This window comes from Oryctolagus cuniculus, chromosome 9 (assembly GCF_051225735.1).
Source record: "Oryctolagus cuniculus isolate XC-2025 breed Fujian yellow rabbit chromosome 9, ASM5122573v1, whole genome shotgun sequence".
Lineage (NCBI taxonomy): Eukaryota > Metazoa > Chordata > Mammalia > Lagomorpha > Leporidae > Oryctolagus > Oryctolagus cuniculus.
In genome coordinates, this window is record NC_142875.1 from 22624346 (window position 1) to 22641083 (window position 16738).

Sequence of the window (16738 nt, forward strand, 5' to 3'; positions counted from 1 at the left end):
CACATTCTTCAACATCAAATGCTCTGTTTTAAAAATGCTTCCACACAGTTTATAATTCTGTATTAGCTTTTGCTTTCTGCATATGCAATGGCATGTGGTCATCCAGTGGTGAGATATTAGTGTCTTTTTTGAATATAACACCAGATATTAAATGTCGTTCCTGATGGTCAGGATCATGTTTGAGACTTTCAGATCTGTTATGGTCATCTCATTCCTCAGTGCTTCCTTTGAAGGTATTTTGTTAGTCTGGATTTGCTTCAGTGGTAGTCCATCCCCTTCACCTGCCTTGAAGCTTAGCCACACCTAGTAAACATCCCTGGGGTGATGCTTTTTGGACTAGCTGAACTAACCAAGTTAAATAAGGACAAACTTTATTTAGTTAGGTCTTCAAAGGAGACAGCATCAAATCAAATAATAAATGAAGCTTTGAAAAAATCCTACTGACTACTGGTAATTGACATTCTGCCTTTTCCTTCATCTCATCCCAGTTTGTCACTGAAGTTCAGTAAAATGTGCTGGATTTAACTGGTCTAACATTTCATCCACATATTAGAATAAATGCTCTGGGTGTTGCTGCAAATCTTTAGTTTATTTTCAGAATTCTGAAAAAGTTACTTGTGACATATCTTGCTAGTGGATTTTTGTTAACTTTTACAGAGAAACGAATTTTTGAAATTCTTTATTCTACCATTTCTGCTGACATACAGATATTATTTTTAAAAAAGATATAGAATCATGAAGACAATGTTCCCAATTACACTGAATATTTTTTAAGTTCCCTAAATTTTAAAGTGAGATTAAACTTCAAGGAAAGTATGAGTTTATAGAAGTCTTAGGAAAATATTCTCTCATTTTTTTCATTATTTTACAAATGTATTAGAAAATATATGTTTGTCATGTTTCATCAGTACTGTAATAACAGTATCATAATTTTGTATATGCCACTAATAATTCAATAGTGACATCATAACATATAAATAAAAATCAAATAAAAATTCAAAGGAAATAGCATTTATGGGAGAAATCATTGTTGAATTTATCTCACAATTATGTTACAATGAGATAAAGATAACAACATAATTTTTAAATATTTGTTTAAAAATATTAGTAAGTGCATACATACTAGTAAGTACATACATACATTCAACTGTATGTCATTATACTAAGGATGGGAGACAGCAATTTGAGGATGGGTTAAGAGTGTTGATGATTGGGGAAACCTTCAAGACATTGGCGCAGGAAAAGAGTTCCTGGAAAAGATCCCAGAGGTACAGGTAAATAAAAGCCAAAATTAGCAAATGGGATTATATCAAATTGAGAAGCTTCTGTACAGAAATGAAACACACAGGAAAGTGAAGAGGCAACTGACAGATTGGGAGAAATTATTTGCAAACCATGCAACTGATAAAGAGTTAAAAAAGCAGAATATATAAAGAAGATCAAGAAACTCAACAACAACAAAACAAACAACTCAGTGAAGAAATGGACCAAGAATTTAAAACAGACAGTTTTTAAAAAGAGGAAATTCAAATGGCCAACAGACACATGAAAAAATATTCAGGATCACTAGTCATCAGGGAAATGGAAATCAAAACTGCAATGAGATTTCACCTCACTCCCTTAGAATGGCTTTCATACAGATATAAATAAACACCAAATGCTGGCAAGGATGTATGCAAAAGGTATCTTAATCCATTGTTAATAGGAATGTAAACTGGTAAAGCCACTGTGGAAGACAGCATGAAGATACCTCAGAAATCTGAATATAGTCCTACCATATGACCCAGCCATCCTACTCCTGGGAATTTATCCAAGGAAAATGAAATCATCAAGTAGAAGAGTTATCTGTACCCCCATGTTTATTGCAGGTTGATTCACAATAGCTAAGACATGGAATCAAGGCCGGCGCCGTGGCTCAATAGGCTAATCCTCCACCTTGCGGCGCCGGCACACCGGGTTCTAGTCCTGGTTGGAGTGCCGGATTCTGTCCCGGTTGCCCCTCTTCCAGGCCAGCTCTCTGCTATGGCCAGGGAGTGCAGTGGAGGATGGCCCAGGTGCTTGGGCCCTGCACCCCATGGGAGACCAGGAAAAGCACCTGGATCCTGGCTCCTGCCATCGGATCAGCGCGGTGCGCCGGCTGCAGCGGTGGCCATTGGAGGGTGAACCAACGGCAAAGGAAGACCTTTCTCTCTCTGTCTCTCTCTCTCACTGTCCACTCTGCCTGTCAAAAATAAAATAAAATAAAAAAAGATTTAAAAAAAAAAAGACATGGAATCAATCTAAATACCTGTCAATTGAAGACTAGATAAGGAAATTATGGGATATGTACCCTATGGATTACTATACAGCATTCAAAAAAATGAAATCCAGTCATTTGCAACAAAATGGATGCAACTGGAAAACATCATACTTAGTGAAATAAGCCAGTACCAAAGGACAAATAAAATGTTCTCCCTGATCTGTGATAATTATCAGAGCACCTAAAAGGAAACCTGTACAAGTGAAATTGGTACTATGAGAAGCAATGACTTGAACAGCCCTTGTCTTGACTATTGAGGAACAGTTTTTTTTTTTTTCTTTTTTTCCTTCTTAATACCATTGGTTGAACTCTTTACTTAACATAGAATTAATCATATGTGTATAAAGTCAATTCAAAATAGATCCCAGTTTAAAAATAGTGGGAATAAGGGAGGGAGGAGCTGAATAATTCTACATACATTCCTACAGATGTACTTCTAAGGGTAAAGTTAAAAACTTGCCATGGAACTCCAAATCCCATTAACTGGGTGGCAATAATTCCATCTTCAGTGTTAAAGTGATCATATTGACTGTTTAATCGATCATATAAACAGGATTAAGTGTTAAAAGGGTCATATAAATAAGATCAAGTGTCTTGTAATAACAATAAAATTAAAAAGGAGAGAATGTTCCAAAATGAGAAACAGTTCACACAGCAGATTCAAGAATAACAAATGCACTAAACAGAACTCTGACCTCAGAATCAGTCCTTGAGGCATTCTGGTCTGGCTGAAAAGCCCAGGAGAGCATTTCAAGCAATGAAAGCCAAGACATTGTGGCAAAAAAAAAATATCCTGCGTGAAGGATCTCAGTGAGTGAGATCCCAGGGGAAAGAAAGGGCCATTAAAGAAGGAGGTACTTTTCTCTGAATGGAAGATAGAACTAACACTTTGCTTATGGCTTTGCCTAAATACTGACAGAGATTGTGGACTCAAAAGACATCCATAGCCTTGGCAACTCATGTCAAGAGCCTCAGGTAATCATTGACATTATACCTAAGAGTGTTAATAGTTTAATTAACAACAGGAGTCACTGTGCACTTAACTCCCCATGCAGGGCCTCTGTCCTCAATGAGTTGTACTATGAGAATTAACTGTAAAATTTGTTCTCAAACAGTTTTTTATATTTCATGTGTGTGTGTGGGGGGGTGTAAATTGTTGTAATATTTACTTAGTATAGAGTTGGTCTTCTGTTTATAATGTTAATTAAAAACAAATCTCAGGCCAGTGCTGTGGCTCACTTGGTTAATCCTCCACCTGTGGTGCCGGCATCCCATATGGGTGCCGGGTTCTAGTCCCGGTTGCTCCTCTTCCAGTCCAGCTCTCTGCTGTGGCCCATGAGGGCAGTGGAGGTTGGCCCAAGTGCTTGGGCCCTGCACCTGCATGGGAGACCAGGAGGAAGCACCTGGTTCGTGGCTTCAGATTGCACAGCGCCGGTTGTAGTGGCTATTTGGGGAGAGAAGCAACGGAAGGAAGACCTTTCTCTCTGTCTCTCTCTCCCACTGTCTGTCAAAATAAATAAAATAAATTAAAAAAAGAAAAAAAAAAAAACAAATCTCAATGGAGATGGGATGAGAGAAGGAGGAGGAGGTGAGATGGGAGTTGGGGTGGGGGGAAGAGCCACTATATACCTATAGCTGTGCTACTGAAATTTGTACTCATTAAATAAGAGGCTTCTTGAGAGAAAAAAAAAAACACTGTTGTTAAGAGGCAAATGAACAGTAAGCAGCATACAGGTTCAGGCTATAAATCAGCAATCACTTCACTCAAGTAAGGCCCTAAAACACCAAATGGAGAAGTTAATTTAGACTATAATATTTTAATTAACTATTTTCTACAAGGAAGTATGGTTTCTGCACATCATAGCAATGTAGCTTTTGCAAATGTAGCAATATGAAAACATAAATATATAAGTTAAATTAACAGAGCATATTAAAATGTATCAGCCTACTTTCACTAAATTCAGTGTTTGTGAACAAACCTGTTTATAGATAAAGAGTTTGAATTATGTGAGTCCACGTAGCTGGTAGACTCTCATTCATACATGTCAAATTAAATGTTGACTAAATTGTGGGAAGAGTTAATAATGTTTATATAAATTTTATATCATTGACCCATACTTTCCAGATAATTTTCAATAAGCTATAAATAGTAAGAAGTATTGGACCTAACATATTGAAAGTTTTAATTAAGGAATGAGATGTTAACATATTGTCATTCCCTCATTCTCTTTCCACCTAATCTAAAATAGGATTGAATCTCTATTTTGAAAGTAGTTTAGTTCAGTTCATGGAAAATGTACTGTCAATGACTTTTTCTAGAGCAATGATAGTTAGAATTCCATTCCAGAAAAAATAGCAGGGCTAGAATACCTGGACATCACATAGATATGAAAAGGCTCAAACTTACACATGAGACCTTCTGAATGAAAACATCCAGGACTAAGGCATAACATGAGTTCTTCAAGTAACTTTGAAAGAATGACTAATGAGAGTCTATCATATGGACTCCATCTCATTATCCCTGTCATCATGCAGACTGAAGAGTGAATTTCTATTTTACAGAGATACTGAACAGAATTCTATAGATACTGCAAATCTTATGTTGGAGAACAGGTTTCAGGTCTTTTATAGAAGTCCTGTCATTCTCGCATTCTAAAACTTCGGTACAAGGCTAGATCACTATTCCTCCAGTCCTGTCATCACATGCCTTTATTATTTATTAGAAAACTATCTGGGATTCACTATCATTATATGAAGACAGGATTATAATTTCCTATTATAATTATTTACATAAAAATATCTCTTTGTGTATCTACTAAAATGTAAAAAAATTACATATTCTCTCAGAAATATATTACTTATATGCAATGGTTTATAATTTTTTGGCCTGACAATTCTGATATCTGTAGGAAAGCTAGCAACATGATGGAAACTCTTGAGCAGGTGTTGATGCTGTAACACCCAAACAGAATTTCTTGCTCAGGAAAATTTTGGTTTTCCTAATATTATGGTCTATTGATTGGATGAGGCCTAATCAGAATGAAAATACCTTTACAAGAAACAAATATTCATAGATATTAACCAGATTTTTTTAAATTTAAGACATTTATTTAAGGTATACAAACTTCATGCATTTCATTAATAAAAATTTTGGAAATAGTGATTCTTCCCAACCTACCCTCCCTATCACCCACACTCCCACTCTTCTTCCTCCTCCCTCTCCTATTCCTTCTTATTTTTTACTAAGATTTATTTTCAATTAATTTTATATACATATGATTAATCCTATACTAAACAGAATTCAACAAATGGTATAAAAAAAAGAAAAAATGTTCTTCAACAGTTGAGACAAGGGCTATTCAAAGTCATCTCATTTCAAGTGTCTATTTCACTTCTATATTTTACAGTTTAGGTACCCTATTAGTTACCACAGATCAAGGAGAATAGATGGTATTTGTCCTTTTGGTACTGGCTGATTTCACTAACTATGTTTTTCAGTTGCATCCATCATGTTGCAAAAGACAGGATTTCATTTTTTTAGCCACTGTGTAGTTTTCCATGGTTTACATAACCCATAATTTCTTTTCCCAGTCTTCAGTTGACAGACATTTGGGTTGAGTTCATATCTTGGCTATTGTTAATTGAGCTGCAATAAACATGGGGGTACAGATAACTTTCACATGATGATTTCATTTATTTTGGGTAAATTCCCAGGAATAGGATGGCTGGGTCAAATGGTAGGATTATATTCAGGTTTCTGAGGTATTTCCATACTGTCTTCCACAGTGGCTACATCAGTTTACATCCCCACCAACATTCGATTAGGGTACCTTTTTGCCCACATCCTTGCCAGCGTTTGTTGTTTGTTGATTTCTGCATGAAAGCCATGCTAATTGGATGTGCTGAAACCTCATGGTGGTTTTGATTTCCATTTCCCTGATGGCTAGTGATCCTGAGCATTTTTTCACGTATCTGCTAGCCATTTGGATGCCCTCTCTTTAAAAATATCTGTTTTAAATTCTTGGTACATTTCTTCATTGGGTTGTTTATTTTGTTGTTTTTGAGTTTCTTGAGCTCTTCATATATTCTTTATATTAATTCTTTACCAGTTTCATAATTTGCAAATAGCTTCTCTGATTCTGTTAGTTGCCTCTTCACTCTGCTGAATATTTCTTCTGCAGTGCAGACACTTCTCAATTCGATGCAATACCACTTGTCAGTTTTGGCTTTGATTGCCTGTGCCTCTAGGGTCTTGTCCAAGAACTCTTTGCCTGGCCAATATGGTGCAGGGCTTCCCCAGTGTTCTCAAATAATTTGATTATATTAATCCATAGATTTAGGTCTTTAATACATTTTTAGTGGATTTTTGTGTAAGGTATAAGATAGGGTTCTTGCTTCATATTTCTAAATGTGGAGATCCAGTTTTCCCAGCATCATTTCTTGAAGAGACTTTCCTTGCTCCAGGGATTGATTTTATCTCCTTTGTCAAAAATAATTTGGTATAGATGCATGGGATGATTTCTGGCATTTCTCTTCTGTCCCATCATTCTATCCATCTGTGTTTGTGCCAGTACCAGGATGTTTTGGTTATGATTTCCCTGTAGTATATCTTGAAATCCAGTATGTGATACTTCCAACATTGTTTAAATTGTATAAAATTGCTTTATCTATTCAGGATCTCTTGTGTTTCCATATGAATTTTATCATTATTATTTTCTAGATCTGAGAAGAGTGTCATTGGTGAATAACTTTTTGTAGTATGGACATTTTGATGATATTGATTATTTCAATCCACAAACATGGAGTATTCTTCCTTTTTTTTTTTTTGTATCTTCTTAACAGAAATAACGGGCCATCAAAGAAGGGGGTACCTTTCTCTGAAGGGAGGAGAGAACTTCCATTTTGACCATGGCCTTGTCTAAATAAGATCGGAGTTGGCAAACTCAAGAGGCTTGGCATAGCCTTGGCAGCTCATGACTAGAGCCTTGGGTGATTACTGACGTCATAAAAAAGAGTTTCAATTGTTAAATCAACAATAGGAGTCACTGTGCACTTACTCCCCATGTAGGATCTCTGTCCTTAATGCGCTGTACTATGTGAATTAACAGTATAACTAGTACTCAAATAGTACTTTATACTTTGTGTTTCTGTGTGGGTACAAACTGTTGAAATTTTTTACTTAGTATATACTAATTTGATCTCCTGTATATAAAGATATTTGAAAATGAATCTTGATGTGAATGAGATGGGAGAGGGAATGGGAGATGGGATGGTTGCGGGTGGGAGGGAAGTTACAGGGGGAAAAAGTCACTATAATCCAAAAGCTGTACTTTGGAAATTTATATATATTCAATAAAAGTTAAAAAAATTTCATTTTAAATATACATGCAAGAATGTTAAGATATTATCAAGGCACATTTGATTAATTAAGAATTATTTTTCATGAGAATGGGTCCCATAACATGCATAGGTTAGTAAGGTTTGCTTAAGTAATAGCTATACAATGGAATTAAAAATAATATCAGAATAAAGATTATTTAAAAGATTTACTTATTGATTTGAGTGGTAGAGTTACAGAAAGAGGAAGAGACAGAGAGAAAGCTCTTCCATCCACTGAATCACAATGCTAGTATCTACACCAGCTGAAGCTGAGCCAATCCAAATCCAGGAGCCAGGAGCTTCTTCTGGATCTCCCACATGGGTAGGGGAGCCCAAGCACTCAGGCCATCATGCACTGCTTTCCCAGGCCGTATGCAGGAACTGGATAGGAAGAGGAGTAGCCAGGACATGAACTTGCCCCAAATGGGATGCTGGGGCACAGGCGAAAGCTTAACATACAGCACCTCAGTGAAGACAAAAATATACTGATACTAAGTTACATAAAGTCAGATAAAAGCTTCTATAAACATCATTTTACAGTGTCTTTATAAGACAAAATGATTTAACAAGCCATTTATTCAGGCATTATTCTGTATGCATATTTTATACATTCCATATTAAAACTCTTATAATTTTATCAATATTATGGCTTAGCACTAAATAATTTGGTAGTAATATTGCTTTGTTAACTTAAAAATTTTATATCTTTGGGGTTAAATCAATACAGTCTTAAAATTTCTGCCAACATCACTCTTGGGGTTGGTTATTACCTGAATGCTATGTTTAATGAATGTATTAGTTATTTTATGTTAGTTATATTTAATTAAGTAATACACTTGCCAAGTAGTTATTTTTGTTAATTTTTAGATGAATCCATTGATTGTCACAGAAGTTAATTAGCTACCTTAACTTCTAATTAAAGCTATAGCTGCTGCCAACAAAACAATATGTGCCTGTGAAGTTATAATCAGGTCTATTTTCTGGATACTATGTTTGATTTCATTTTTATTTTATGAAGTGCCTTTACTGATAGAAAAATTTTTATAAAATTTTTACTAATACATATTTGGAGATTTTCATATAATTTTTATAACAAATATTTATTAAAATTTGTAATATTAAAGAAATAGAAGTGTCCGGTGCTGTGGCACAGTGGGTTAAATTACTGCATGCTGTGTCAGGGCATCGTCCTTGTTTAGTCATGGGCTGGAAATCCCTGGCTCATTTGAGTGGCATCGGTAGAGAATTAGTTTCACCACCAGTCATGGTAATGGCTGGAATCCCCGCATGACTATCATTCTTACATGAAACTATTGAGTTCCTGGGGGAAAAAATGACAATCAGGATCAATACATCAGCCTAAAAGAAGTGAAGACAAGAACGTGTAGGAGCAGACAGCACTTTTTCTGTTTCCCAGGTGGTGAAAGGGGAGTTCCGGCACCAAAATGTTGGAACTATGTGACTTTACCATAAATCATTTTGATATCATCTTCCACAAGCCTTTGTTTTTAATGTAGGTACAGCAGGTTTTGTTAGTCACTGCATATACTCTTCCCTTTTTGGCTGGTGGATAATGTGTGGCTAGTTATTTGTCCATTACCACTTTAGCTAGGGAAACTAAAGAATCTTATAGTTGCTCTAGGGGCTGGCATGTACCTTGTGCTTATTAGCACAAGGTAGCAGACAAATTTTTTAAAGATTTTATTTATTTATTTGACAGGTAGAGTTACAGACACGAGAGGGAGAGACAGAGAGAAAGATCTTCCATCCTTTGGTTCACTTCCCAAATGGGAGCAACGGCTGGAGCTGCGCCGATCCAAGGCCAGGAGCCGGTGCTTCTTCATGGTCTCCCATGTGGGTGCAGGGGCTCAAGGACTTGGACCATCTTCTACTGCCTTCCCAGGCCAAAGCAGAGAGCTGGATTGGAAGAGGAGCAGCCAGGACTAGAACCAGCGCCCATATGGGATGCTGGCACCACAGGCAGAAGATTAACCTACTGCACCATGGCACCAGCCCCAATAGCTGACAAGTTTTTAAAAGTAAATTCATGGTATTCTCATTTTGATATTACCGTAGAAAAATTTACTCGTGATTTTCCTGCCAGTGGCAGTTTCCCAAGGATAAGAGACTTAATACAAGAATGTCAGCTGGGAATAGCTCATAACTGCAGTCTTTGGTAGCCTCTTGGTGTGTTTGGGAAGACTCTAGGGATATGGTTTTAATTCTCGACAGATACCCAGCTAGAAATTTCCTGTAATTTAACTGCAGTGAGGTGCTAAAGTAGTAGCAGCTGGTAGGCTAAGGGAAGTGCTGTGAACTGTCATTGAATCATGTGATGACACTACTCTTTGAGGACAGGGTTCCTGCATGGGGATTCAGAACAGCTGCTACTCCTGCTCTTCCTGGCTAGCTCACCAGTGACGTGATAATGTGGAGTGGCTATAGCCAGGTTCTTGTCTGTAATGGATGAAGGTATTAGAGGAAGAGACATAGGAAAAGATCACCAGAGAAACAATTTTTTTGTATGCAAAGCAAGCCTACACACTAAAGACATTGTGTCTGTCTAGCCAAAAGAAAGCTATACTCAGTGAAGTTTGAAGGCATCCTTTTATAAGCCTGCAGGCATAGAAGGTAGTGTTTGGAGCTGGATTTAATTTAATAATCAAAGAGGACAGAATTTAGGGCAGGACTTGAGTATCACCCTTTTCCTTGCCCTATTTTGGAAACCTTAGAAGTATCATGGAATTGAATACATATTGGAAGTGGGAGTATCAGCCATAGCAGTTTCGATATCATAAAATTATAATTATTAAATGTCATTGCAGAGATGCATCCAGCAGCCATGTTGGTTGTTTTTGGCTAGTGATGGTTCTGAGTAATGATTTCAAGGATGCTATCATTTTCTTCTGCATGGAAAGTGGGGTCGTTGGGCAGTGCAGGTGGATCCATAGCACAGATTGGTTACTTCTGCTTCTTGTTAGCTACCTTCCTGTCTACATGAGTCAGATCTTTCTTCAAGTCTCCTAATTATTTGGCAACCCCACATTTTCTCTTCTGTTGCTAGTCCAATAGATGATAACTGTATGCCCATCTGTCTTCCATAACCAAGACTGTAGGAATTAGGAAAGAGGGGAGCTGACACACACAGAGAATCTGACAGTTTACTCACTTGAGGTTGTTTTTCAGATGATTTTCCAGGAAAGCTCATCTGACAATGCTGTGTTCCGAAAGATTGAGACCATCACCAAAAAGGAAAACTGCAAGAGACCAGTCTGAGGCAGGCTTTGAACATTCAATATGTATAGACGCATATTGCAAGCAAGAATGACCTTCTTGCTCCCCCATTTCTTTTTCTGTGAAACTTCTTCTGGCCTTTCCTCTAAAAGCCCTCGAAAACTGCTTTTCAGAGAAGTGGTTTGTTTAGGAAACTATACCTTCTCAATGTTTCCTATACTTGTCACAATAAATAGTTTTCCTCTGAGCAATTCCTATTAAGGTTGATTATTTGGTGACATCTCAAGTGAATAGACCTCTTGCAACTGCTAATAAATTTGGAAAAGTCAGATGAGAGTGTCTCTAGCCTAGGACCAGGGTGAGCGGGAGCAGAAAATGGAGTAATTTGTAAAGGCAGCTCATTTGGGGCTTATTTGCTTTTGGGGAATGTTTGCTCTGATATTTCAGCATGGGGAGATTTCCCTGGTGCCACGCAGTCCTCAGTTGCTGATCTGGAGATCTAAGAGGTGATGTGACCACCTGGATCCCTGTCTGTCCAGTACTGTATGGGATTAAAGCATGAATAATTTTGGGTTAATACTCTAATATTTGTCCAAGAGTTGCTAGAAATAAAAAACAGATCAGGAAGTGTAATGTGAGAAGAAGCAGGGACTGGAAAGGAGCTTCCTTTTCTGGGACAGGAGAATAATGCTGGCCAGTTTTGTTCTAGGACATTGTGGACCATAAAGGGGTTAACAAAGAAATGTCCAAACCACATTTGCCTGTTAGTCAGCATTATCTATCCAGTTCCTTCCCTGTCATTCACAGGTGTAGCATCAGGATACACTGGGGAAGATGAACTACTGGAAAACACAGTGCTGCTATTGGAAGATTAGGGAGTAGATCTGTAATACACCACCCATAGGGAGCATAAAATGGATGGTAGTCAATTCAATACTCCACCTCCAATAACCTAAGGGAAGTCAATTCATATACTAGTGAGTTGCCCTGAGGAAGAGGATCTCTGTAGACTTTAAGGGCTATGTTGCAAGGCCAGCTGTGGCATGTAATCCTGAGCCTAAACCCACAGGCTAGCAGTGAGAACCTACAAAACCTGCATTCTATTCCCCTAGCCCTGTGGCCAGCTCTCTGTATATGGGAGCAGTTTGTTTGGCACCCACATCTCTCCATTCAAACCAGGCCAAAGCATGTTCTCTCTCCAGACAGAGAAAGGAGTTCCAGACAGAGAAAGGAGTTCACAATTGTTTGTGTGGAATTCACCACCTCTGACTTATTTCCTTGGAATGCACAAGGCAACAACTTGTCACTGAAAGGTGGTATTTTTACAACTAGCAATCCCTCCTTGGAAGATATTCATACAGTAACAACCCTCGGGCTGCAGGAGGCTGACAAGCAGTGTCCAGTCAACTTAATAAGCAGGTTTAGAGGCCAAGACAGAGAGATCAATCCCAATGATGGCCTAAAATTGGGACACCAATATACCTAATAGCCAACAGATATTAAAGAATAATAGGGATCTGTTCTGGAAAAAGCATGTGGGAAGTAATCTGGAACTCCACAAACATGAGTGAGCTAAGAGAGATGCAGTAGACACCAGAGGAAAATCCCTCCACTGTTCTAGAGAGGTTAGGTCTCACACAATTTACTTCTTGGGACCCTGGAGCCAAGGGAAGGCAGTTAGCTCTAAACACCTACTTCATAACTCAGAGTGCTTTGGACATCCAGAGAAAGTTTCAGAAATTGGCTATCGGTCCTGACATCAATCTTTCTCAGTTGGTAGAGATTGCCTTCAAGGTTTTCAATAGAAGACGTAATAGAAAATGAGAAGGATAGCAAATAGATGTGAAGGCATGAAGCTTTATTTAGCTGCTGCTCTCTAGTTTTCTTGAGGTAACCCAGGAAGAAAAGGGAAGCTGCCACAGGTGGGTAACCCTGGCTCTAAGAGTGGGGCCCCCAATAGGCCACCAGCTAAAGAAAGAGACATTTAGATATTCATTTTATTTCAAGAAGGCACATAATGAAACAGTGTTTTATATCCAAGGAATACTTGTAAGTACTGATGAGCAATTAATTATGGTACTTAAACATTTCTGGTTATTAGATCATCAGCACTCACATTCCAGAGGCTAGCTAATTTTGACTTCTCCCTGTGTTTCCATTGCTGCTATGTTTCTTTCTCCCTGTTGCAATGCCCTTTCTCTTCATCTTCTTGCACACTTTGCCTCTTCTCAAGCTCAAAATAAGTTAGCCTGAGGCCAGACATGAGGTCTCACCTTTGATATTGCGCTTTTCAGAACTGCAACTTTGTTCCCTTTTTCTGCAAAATGTCTATTTTCTTTTACTTGTATATATCCCAATTTATCATAATTTCAATATATGTAATATGCAAGTGATAAGTACAGGGCCCATTTATTTATAGTCTTAATCTGTGAAATTGCTTAGCATGTTAATTCTTGTATTGATTTATTCCTATTAAATAATAAAAATATAATATATGCAAAATATTGTCAAATAGAACATGGAAATACTTTATATTGACAGTAATACTTGTATTTAAAATATAAAATAATCTATACCAAACACAAGAATAAAAATAAATCAATCACTTTTGCAAGAATTAATATTTTGCACATGAATAACAAAGTAATTCCTGTGGCATTTATAAGATAAAGAATTCTGTTCAAATTCATGGAGTTGGTCCAAAATATGCAGTATTTGTGCTGCAAATTTATTACAGGAAGAATTTATATGGGTGGAAAAAACATTGCTGGAGGAATTTCAGATTGGTGATATATAGGAAGGGGAAATAGAAACAAATTGACAAAACAGAATTAAACAATAAAACTGAGAGGTAGTAAATGGATAACTTCTTTTTTAAAAAAAAAGATTGATTTATTTATTCAAAAGTCAGAGTAACACAGAGAGAAGAGAGGTAGAGAGAGAGAAAGAGAGAGAGAGAGAGAGAGAAAGAGAAAGAGAGGTCTTCCATCTGATGGTTCACTCCAGTTGGCAGCAGTGACTGGAACTGCACTGATCCGAGGCCAGGAGCCAGGAGTTTCTTCCAGATCTCCCACATGGGTGTGCAAGGGACCAAGGACTTGGGCCATCTTGTACTGCTTTCCCAGGCCATAGCAGAGAGCTGGATAGGAAGTGGAGCAGCCGGGACTAGAACCGGTGCCCATATGGGATGCCAGAACTTCAGGCCAGGCGTTAACCCACTATGCCGCAGCACTGTTCCTGGGATAACTTCTTTTAAAGATTTATTTATTTATTGAAATGCAAGAGTTACAGAGAGAGACAGAGAGACAGAGAGAGAGAAAGAGATCTTCCATCCGCTGGTTTATTCCCCAAATGTAGCAACCACCAGAGGGAGGCTAGGCTGAAGCCAGGAGCCAGGAGCTTTTTCTGGGTCTCCCATGTGAGTGCAGGGGCCCAAGGACTTGGGCCATCTTCCACTGCTTTCTCAGGCACATTAGCAGGGAAGTGGATCTGAAGTGGGAAGGACAGGACTTGAACCAATGCCCATATAGGATGCCAGTGCTGCAGGCTATGGTTTAACCTGTTGTGCCATAGCACTGGCCCCAGTGGATAACGTTACTCTGATGCTTTGGCTGGAAGCAAAATTTATTAAGAAATTGTCATTATCAATAGTAAAGGAAAATGAGGCACTTTGAAAAAGCAGTAAACTAATTTTCTATAAAGGTATAGGAAAAAAAAAAAAAACACTTCCATTATAGAATCTCTGAAATATGAGAGGCATGAGAGGCATAATAATTCTTGCATTTGTTTATATGCAGTGATAATAAATAGCAAAATAAATTTATGAAAACAGAGTTCACGAAGGTTCTGTTCTTTAGATTATCACTGGAGACCGAAAATCCAAATGGAAATGTATCCATCGGTTTGGTTACCATACTATTGGAAGAACTGTGATAGATAAGAAAGAGTTGAAACAGACAAGGGAAAACTGTAAAGACGGCCAAAGATTTTCAAACTATACTTTCTTTATGGAACAGTTATATACTCTTTTTAAGTGTGGATGACACAGGATGTACACCGTTAATATAAATATAATGATGCATACTTTATTACATAATGACATAATCCTACATTAAAAATAGTGGCATCATAAAGTTCCAAACCAAACAAAAACATTTGGAATTTTAATGGAGATACTCCTAAACAGGTGGATCATGGATCAAGTAACCATTCCTGCTAATTTTTCTATATCAATAATTTATACAATAGCAATATGGAACAACCTTGAAGATGCATGTTATACATAACAGAGGGCAGCTCTATTTTTGTTTAAAGACACACAGGATTGTCATGGGCGTGGCATTCTAGTAATATTTTCATTTTTATTTATTTATTTTTAAGTCTTAATATCTACAAATTAGAAGTCCTTAAATGTAATAACTCATAAGTTATCTAATTTAAGGATCATGTTCAGTAAGATATTTTGTCTTGATACATAGTGGATGTTGATACTGAAGTGTGATATTGGGAACAAAAATACATTCAAGAGATTAAACAACAGAGGTATTGGGAAGAAAAAGAACCCACATAAATTTGTTAATTTTAAACTCACTTTTGCAAGACTAATAATGACTTTAAAAAGTGAACTGTGAACTGTGGGACAAGCATTTGATCTACAGGTTAAGCTGGAGGTTATCATGCCCACATCTCCCATCAAATAGTCTGGGTTTGAGTTATGCCTCCACCAGCAATTCCAGCTTCCTGCTTCCTGCTAATGAGCTCCTGGGAAACAGAGGTGACTGGTCAGGTAATTGGGTTCTTGTCACCCTATGGGAGACCTGAATGTAATAAATACATGATAAATGTATAACAAGCCAAAATATAACAAAGTAAGCTATATTTTTACATATAAATATAAAACAATTTTCCACTGTCAATAAAATGCATAAATGTTTATTTTATTAGTGCCTTATGTGAGGCAATCACAAACTGAATACATTATAAGAAATTCAACCATTTTTCCACAATAAAAAAGCTGAATCTACCAAAAATATTTTTAACTTTTTACTTCAGGTTGCATGTAAGATATTATTTACAAAATGTTCAGAAATGTTATTGCCATGATTCTCAGTTTGCTAATGTGTCAAAACAAATATAGTTGTTTCAGAAATTTCATAAGAAAAATGTTTTATTTCTATTTTTATAAATGTACTTCCTTTGCCCAATTTGATTTTGATATTATCCTTGTGCATAAAAAGTGTAAAAATGTCTTTTTTGTAATGAAGCTACATTTAACATGTTAAAATTAAAACTTTTTTCCAGTTTATTATCAAAATGGATGAGACCTAACACAAAAGAATTGAAAGAGGTTCTACCTGACCTACTTGTCTGTGTTTCCTCAATGGAATATAAATGAAGACAAACTCCCTTTTGTACAATTAAAGCCCAGTACATCCAAAAGACAAAATTTGACTTCACAATTTTATAAGATGTAGTAAATCAATATTAAATATTGATTCTGGAGTAGGCATTTGGTGCAGTTAACATATCACTTGGGACATTTGCACCCCATATTGGAGAGTGATTCTGTTACAGAATCCACTTCCAATTCCAGTTTTTTCTTTTAATAGGCTCTCTGGGACACAGCAGATGATGGTCCAGTATATGGGGCCTTATCATCTAGGTGGGGACCTGGATTGAGTCACAAGCTCCGGGCTGTGGCCATGTCCAGTGTTGCTTTTTGGGAGCATTTGGGATGTGAACCAGAGCATGGAAGCAGTGTGTAGGTGTGTGTGTGTGTGTGTGTGTGTGTGTTAGGCGGGGGGAGGGAGAAATAGTTGAGGGGAC